Source organism: Pinus tabuliformis, chromosome 5_2 (assembly GCF_031772625.1).
Source record: "Pinus tabuliformis cultivar Carrire ecotype Pingquan chromosome 5_2, CPIR1, whole genome shotgun sequence".
NCBI classification, from domain to species: Eukaryota; Viridiplantae; Streptophyta; class Pinopsida; order Pinales; family Pinaceae; genus Pinus; species Pinus tabuliformis.
In genome coordinates this window covers 37,328,150-37,336,417 of record NC_142306.1, presented here as the reverse complement: position 1 = coordinate 37,336,417, position 8,268 = coordinate 37,328,150, and the positions used below count along the sequence as shown (strand labels likewise).

Sequence of the window (8,268 nt, the reverse complement as noted above, 5' to 3'; positions counted from 1 at the left end):
TTCTATAGATTCTTACTTCATAACATAGCAATCAGCAATTTAATATTTTGAGTTGATAATTTTTCTATAGACTCTTATATTTTCTTCTTATTCTTTTTTTAATACATTATCTATTTTTCCATAAAACATAAATATAAATATTAAAATAAATTTTGAACATCCATATTTATTATTATAATATTTTCTTATATAAATATTAAAATAAATTTTAAACATCCATATTTATTATTATAATATTTTCTTCATACTCTTTTCATAGCTCATTGCCTATATATTTTTTCTATGGCTATCCATATAAATGTTAAATTAAATTGGTAAGTTGTGGGCATCCACATTTATTATTATCCGTTTTTAGTCACTTGTTCCTTATTATTGATGACAAGCTCCTAGGCATGGAGAGAAACCAATTTTTTTTATTATAATATTTTCTTCATACTCTTTCCATAGCTCATTGGCTATATATTTTTTCTGTGGCTATCCATATAAATATTAAATTAAATTGGTAAGTTGTGTTGGCATCCACATTTATTATTATCTGTTTTTAATCACTTGTTCCTTCTTATTGATGACAACCTCCTCAGCATGGAGAGAAACCAGTTTTTTTGTTTAAATTGATTGTTCCATATTATTGAAGTCACACTTTGGACATGGTAATTTATTTTATTTTATTAAAAAATGTTATTTAATTTATATTTATATTAAAAGTGTAATATAATGATAAAATACTGTTTTTATCCCAATTATATTTTCAAATTTCAATTAAAAGAAAATTATTTTCATGAAACGGTCATAGATCAGCAACCAAATTCCAACGCAAAAGAATCTCGGGAAACTACAGCATAATAAATAAATGGGTGGGAAGAGGAGATGAGAAAGAGATTGCATTATTATGCGATAAGAAAGAGATGTATCCAAAAATTATTATGCGGTGGGAAATCTGTAACCTACCTATTTGCATTATTATTATTATTATGCGGTGGGAAATCTGTAACCTACCTATTTGCATTATTATTATTATGCGATGAGAAAGAGACGTATCCAAAAATTGTTATGCGGTGGGAAATCTGTAAGCTATTAGAACTAGTGAGTTGAAACTTTTTGGGTGGTTAAAAAACTTGGGAATCAATTAGAGAACCGAGAAGAATGTCTTGTCTGGTTTGGTTTGGTTTGGTTGGTTGGTTGGTCCTTGCTGCTGACTGCTGCCATGACATTTCGGGGAGGAGTGGGGGCCGCATTTAGTTGGACATTAAACCACCTACCGTTCTGAATAATAATAATAATATTATTAGGCGTGGCATGGAAGAACCTTTGGATGACTTACTTTACAGTACGTGGAGGGGAGGAAAGAAAGAAAGCACCCATAGTCCATAGCCTTAGGCGCAGGGTGCCTGGTTGTACCCCATGTGCATTGCTAGCTATTTCTTTCTATCTATAGCTGTTTCCTACTATTCTCTGGCTCGCCTGCCGAGGCAACTTACTTCTTTCCACGTTCACTGTATTCTTACTTGCGCACAGTACACCACGTTGCCTGCCCCGAGGCAGCGGCAGAGATTTTGTTTCCTTGTACTCCGATCTCGCCTCCGTTTTCATTATTATTATAATACGATACACATTACGTGAGGCGAGGGAGAGCTCAGCAGGTTTCTGGATTGCCGTGCACCTAGCGGCACGCTCAGCGTTAGGAAGAGATCTCGTATCATTTCTACCAGGGACGGACGGACGGACGGACGGGGGCTTCACATGCATCTTTCTTGTTCACACACACAGACAGACATACACTTATTAGCCGTCCTATTTTCTTGTCTTAATTGCGCTGCTAATTTCCATTTAGCAGCGCGGGAGCTGTAATCAATTCCATGTGCCCCCGGGGTTAACGGATTGTTAGGGTTCCTTCAAGAACTGAACTGGTGCCCCCCGGGGTTAACGGATTGATTGTTAGGGTTCCTTCAAGAAGAACGGAGTGGTAGGGAAGTTTGATTGATTCTTGCTGGAGATATGATTGGTATTAAAATGGGACAAAACCCTAAAGAAAATGTCACTTTGACTTTGACTTTGACTGTAATGTCTTTTTTATAAATCCCAGGTGCGCCTATTTTCGTTTGGGTTGGGTGGCCTTTACCAGTGTGAATGCTGTGGGAGGAGTAGGTGTCCGTGTGAAGGGGAGTGGAGAATAGGAATAGTAGGGACCACTGGCAGGCTGGTGGACGGCGCACGCGAGACGCCAAAACTCTGCGGCGGATTCCCCTAATTTGCACGGCACTGACCAAAGCGCCTCTCCTTTCTTTCCGTCTTTTGGATTGTGAAGTCGGAAAAGAAGAAGAGTAGTCGTAGTCGTGCCCTGCCTATAATATCTATTTCAATGAGTGGGTTTAATTGAATGGTCTCTGCCTCTCCTCTGCCTCTGCCTCTGCCTCTGCCCGCTGCCAGGTTCTTGTTGGCGTCAGTTCCGTTTGCAAGGACTGTGCCAATTCTCTGTCATTGCCCAAGGTATCATTGCATATCCCTGTCCCCTTTTATTTAGTTATACATATACACCAAGCTTCTACTTGGGTTCAAAGGGGGGCCACTGTCCATAAAACTAGTACGAAGATCCCGCACACCCCCCTCCCTCACTACCTCTTTCTTTCTTTCCTTTGCTTCATTCCCGATGAATTTGTTTTATTTAATATTTTATTTGCTGTGTGTGTGTGTGTTTATCTCTACTGTTGTTGAGGGCTCACTCGGTGAAAAGAAAAGAATGAAGGTGCTCTCTCATTTGGGCTCGCAGGTTTCGGCATTGAGGAAATACTGACTCAACTCTGCTGCTCGAGCCTGTTTATCTGCATCTGAAGCAAGCAAGGTGTGTGTGTCATCTTCCTATTCTCGTCTTCACTTCAAATCGCAGGTGGGTTGCCCTTTAAATTTCCTGCTCAACTTATGGAAACTGTCATTTGAACAGGAAAAATGAATCGCTCTTGTCCTTCCTGTTCCCCTTCCTTTTCCTCTTCCTCTTTGCTCTCTATATTTGGGTGGGAGTTCGCCATTACGACTAACCAGCAGCAGCAACAGCAACAGCTTGCTTTGAAGCAAGGCACCTTGATTCAATGGAGTCATGCAGAGACGTGGCTGAGGCGGAAGAGGCCGGCTGCCCGAAGCGTTTCGGGAAGTAGCAATGTGAGATAAAGATTTAGAGGCGTGGCCATGAAGGCTCTCTCTGTTTCTGGGTAGAGAGCAAAAGGGGAATGAAGCATTAGGTTTGCAATGCTGTAGATTTCTGTTCTGTAAACTGCAGAGCTGTGTCTCCAGCGACCTCTCCGATATATATTTATTTATTTTTCCAGCTTGCTTTTTGTTTATGCCGTAGGGTGCAGACGAGGTTTGCACATGATGATAAGCAGGGTTTAAACGATGTCGCATTCTCGTTTATGGCCCTGCGTTTTCTTGATGTGTAGCTGCTTGGCCTCATTATCTTACATGTAACTTTGTGCAAACTTCTTCTGTACTTTTTCCAAATTTTTGATTATTACCATGTCAAGAAGGATCAAGGAACTATTATTATTATTATTATGAAGATCTGTGTCGTGTCGTTCCCGTTTCGTCTCTGTTTGTATTTTTTTTGGATTATAATGATTCGGCTGTAATAGTTTGCGTCGTGCTATTGAAATGGATGAACTCCCTGGACTATTTTTAATTTTCTCTAGTCATTTCTTACTGTATTTTGCTATTAGGAAGAATTAACGCAGCAACCATTTATTTTATGATGCGAATGTTTAGCTGCATGTGTAATCACTCGCCCAATTAAAATGAAAATGAAAATGAAATCGGCCTGCCTGAAGAATCGGGATTGCATTGAATTAACGTTACAGCTAAGTTTCTTCCAATTGAATTCGGTATCCCGATGAAACACATTTAAATTTCTGTAAACCTGGCCGGAAGTAAAGTTAATATAGCCTCCACTGCAAGTTGTTTGCATACACTTTTACTGGCAGGATTGTGAAATTTTGCTTTCCCAGAATTCTTAGTGTAAGGGGGTATGTGCGCGGATGAGAGCATAGTATTATTAGATTGGTTTATGTATTTTATGAGATATGGACAGAATATTATGTTCCACTCCACTTTGCAGATTATCAGTCTGACACCTGAGCAAAATTTCAAATATCCCCCACTGTCTTACTGCATATAGTACCCATATTATTATATTTTACAGAACGCATTCCGAAAGCAATTAACTGAAATTCAAAGAAGCTTCAAACTGAAATGCTTTTAATGACGGTGTATAGTTGTTTAAACATTAAAAGTTAGATAATAAAGGAATGAATATTTTTTTGATGTATTTTATTTTTTTTATGGGGTGATAATCTTGGTTAAGATCGTAAATTTTTAAATGTCTTAGTTATGTGGTTTAATGTTTTTAAATTTATAAATAAATTTTAATTTTACATATTATTTTTTGTATATTTAAATTTTACAATTTTTTTTTTTAATTTATATAAATATAGTTTAAACTTAACAATTTTACAAATCTTTGTTAAAATTTAAAATAATATCTCCAAAAAATTAAAAACGGTCAATAGGTAGATTATAATTATTGGATAAAATATATCAAAAAATAAATAGTTAGAGTATATTTATTTAATATATTAACCTAAGATTTATTTAATAAATTTTCAGTACTTTCAGAATTTTCAAATTATATTATTCAAATTTACAATTTTAAGAATTTCTTATAAAAATTTAACTAAACAACCAGAAATATATCAAAAACTAAAAAGAATGAAGTAATTGTATTGCACTTTACTTATGAAAACTACTGATATATTATAAATTAATTTAATAATATATGTATATAAAACATAAGTATATGTAAAATGTAATTTGATTACATTTTACTTATTATAAATCAGTTGTTAAACTAGATTTACTAACCACACTACATAAAATTTAATATTAAATAAAAATATAATAATACATTTATTTAATAAATTTACATAAAATTTACTCTTAAATAAGATATAATAACATTATATATATATATATATTTAATTAAGTTAATTTTATTTCTGAAAAATATAGTACATTGAGGCTTTAGCTTGTGCATATCATGGTGTTGAGCAAAAACAACAAAAATAGGAAACCAGTCCAAATCAAAACAAGATTGCCAATATTATCTTGATGCCCACGCAGGGGAAACCAACAATTACACATAGTTTTTTTTATCAATTTTTCAAGGAGAAACAAAAAACAACCAAGTAACCAAATACCAACAGTTTTTTGAAAGCCCCGTAAAAGAAACCAGAAAGCAAAATTCCCAAAACCTGAGAATAGCAGACACGTGGTAGGTTGTGTGGTCGATCAGGTGCGTGGCGGAGATGACAGGTGTTCCTCAACAATGAAACATCTGTAAGCCTCCATGCCGACACCTGCTTGCTTTGAAGCCTCTGTGTTGTCTCCCTGTTGTGCTGGTTGTTCCTCCTCAATAAAACATTCCATGTCTTCGTCGTCATGTTGGTCCTGGCCCGTCTCCTTCCCAGTTTGCTGCGTCCCTGCACTGCGAGTGCTTTTCTGGACGTTGGCTGGTTCTGCGCTGGTGTGGCCACCACCATCAGTGCCTTGCTCCTCCTCGTTAAAGGTGATGGAATGGGAGCTCCCCGCAACTCTGGCTGGCGTTGTTCTCGAATGGTGTCCACCCTCAATAGCTTGTTCCTTCTCGTGAAAGGTTATGGAGATGGTGGCAGTAATGATGGGTCTGTTCATGGAGGAACAAAAGATGAATTGGGCAGAATGGAGAGGCGGTTGTGGATTGGAAGGAATGCCACTAGAAGGTGAAGCAGGGGGCGTCAGATGGAGACGGTGAGGTCATGAGCGGCCTCTGCCACTACGACTGTTTGGGTAGCACCCTGTAGTCTACTGAGCCAAAGAGGATGTGGTTTCAGAGGCCGAAGAATGAGGGGACGAGTCAATCTTCCTCTACTTCCACCCTTGTGACTACGCATTTGATGTCATGTTCTCATGATGTTAACAGTGGGGTATGAGAATTTCTGCCGGGATTAGGCTCAAAGTGATGAGAAGGCTCAGTAGGATTAGTGGGCGGCTCAGAGGAGGGATTAGCTGCAGAGGCCAAGTGGAATACGAAATGGCAAGCCAGGCTTTGAGTGAAGTGAGTTCCCGGGCCTAAATCAATGCAACAAAGGATGCTGCAACGCCTCCCCGTAGTAGTGCAAGAGCTAGGTGCTGCAGCTGCCTGAGGGCATAGACATTGCAGAGGCAGGGGATAAGAGACAGGGGCGGTGGTATGATTATCACTAGAGGTCATCTTTGCGTGGAGCCGAGGTGGGTAGTTGCAGGCTGGTTGAAGGTGGCGCCAACTTAAATGCCATTTATGGCTAGTGTTAATGCATTTTTGAGACTGATGTGCCGGATTACGGAGGGCCATGTGGTATGGCCACTCGCTGTCCCGTTCTGCCACCACCTTACTATCTTCGCTGGGCACCCACATCCCGGAAATAACATTCAATCTTAAATAAGATATAATCAAAAAATTAATAGTTGAATTATATTTATTTGATAAATTAACATAACATTTAATATTATATAATATACAATAATACATTTATTTGATAAATTAATATAATATTTAATGTTAAATAAATTACAATAAAAATCAATAATTAAACTGTTTATTTATTTAATAGAATAATATTAAATAAAATATAATAATACATTTATTGGATAGATTAATTTAAAATATAATGTTAAATAAAATATTTATTATTTTTTAAAAATTTATTTTTACATTAAGTTAATAGTTAATAATTTTCATTAATAAAACACATGTGAAAAAATGTGGTTTCCCAAATAACCAATAAAACTTTTGTAAATTAAAAAATATTAAAATATAGATTATATTAATACGGTTACATTTTGTTTTGATGATAAAATGATATGTACTTTTGGATTGTTTTACAAATGATGGACACTTTCGAACATGCCGTTTAAAAAAAAATTGGACCTGAATTTCAAAATTAACTTGATTTTACAATCTCTTCCATTTAATTTTATTAAGTTGTCTGAATTTCAAAATTAGCTTATTTTACAATCTCTTCTATTTTATTTAATTTTATTAAATTGTCTGAATTTCAAAATTAGTAGATTTTACATTCTCTTCCATTTAATTTTATTAAGTTGTCTGAATTTCAAAATTAGGTTGATTTTACAATCTCTTCCATTTAATTTTATTAAGTTCCGTTTACATATTTAACTGATACTGGATACTTAGAAAGAGAAAACATAAAAAGAGTCGGATAAAGTTATGATTAAGAAACTGTTATATAGTAATGTAAAAACTTCTCTTAAAATACAGTTATATAATATTGTCGTAATGTTAAAATTACAATTATATTTTTAACATTATCATTCATCAAAACTATATAATTTACCTTCCTCAGTTATCCGTGGCTTTGCAACCTTGATAAAGTAAGAAGGTTATTTTAGTGGGCGAGGCCAGAGAGGAGAGGAGAGGGAAAAAATTAAGATGGACCCCTCCTTCATGTCCCATCAACTACCTTTTTTAAGAGTTGGTATGAATTCGTATACGCAAACGCATATCTTTATTTTTGATATATTCATAATATTTATGAAAAATGGTTATTACTAATTCAGAGAGGTAATTTGTTTTTTAATTTTTTTTGACAAAGTTGGCTGTTGTTTATATTAAAAAAAAGATAGGGGAGACTAAGCGCCATTGTTACACGGCAGTGTAGATGAGAAGCAGAGCAGGGGAGGACAACATTGAGAACGAAGTCCCTTTTGCTTCCGTCATTTTTAACTGTATGAAAAACTGAGTTAGTATAGACTCGAACAAACTGAAATAACAGAAGACAATATTTGCAATTCATGCTTAATCAATGCTTATGTGATGGATTTGACGTGTTGTGGGTTCTTCAGGGTTACCTTCAACATCTCTATTTCTTGCATTCTCTGAACTAGTACTTGGAGCATTATTTTTTTCCAGAATATACTTCAGAATATCCATGGACTCTTTGACATGGTTGCACCTGTTTGAGAGGTCATTGAACTGTCCTTGGAGTGAAGACACTCTGTGATGGAAGAGATTGAGGTCGGCCTCATGTTTCTCCTTATTAATTTGAGTCGTGAGTGTCAATTTTTTATCTAAGATCTTTTGCTGTGCGCGGATTTTCTCTAGCTCTACCTGGAGATCAGCACAGTGGAAGCAATCTTCGCTTCTTGCCATGCTTTGAGAGAAATTTGTTGAACCTGAGTGTAGCACAA

At 36.0% G+C, this 8,268-nt stretch overlaps 1 long non-coding RNA gene across 1 annotated transcript; it reads left to right on the top strand.

Moving 5' to 3' along the window:
• The first annotated feature begins 1,342 nt into the window (after window positions 1-1,342).
• Window positions 1,343-2,840, top strand: LOC149157494 (uncharacterized). Its single transcript, XR_016261990.1, has 2 exons — window positions 1,343-2,487; window positions 2,714-2,840. It is a non-coding gene; the product is annotated as an uncharacterized LOC149157494 (long non-coding RNA).
• The last annotated feature ends 5,428 nt before the right edge of the window (window positions 2,841-8,268 follow it).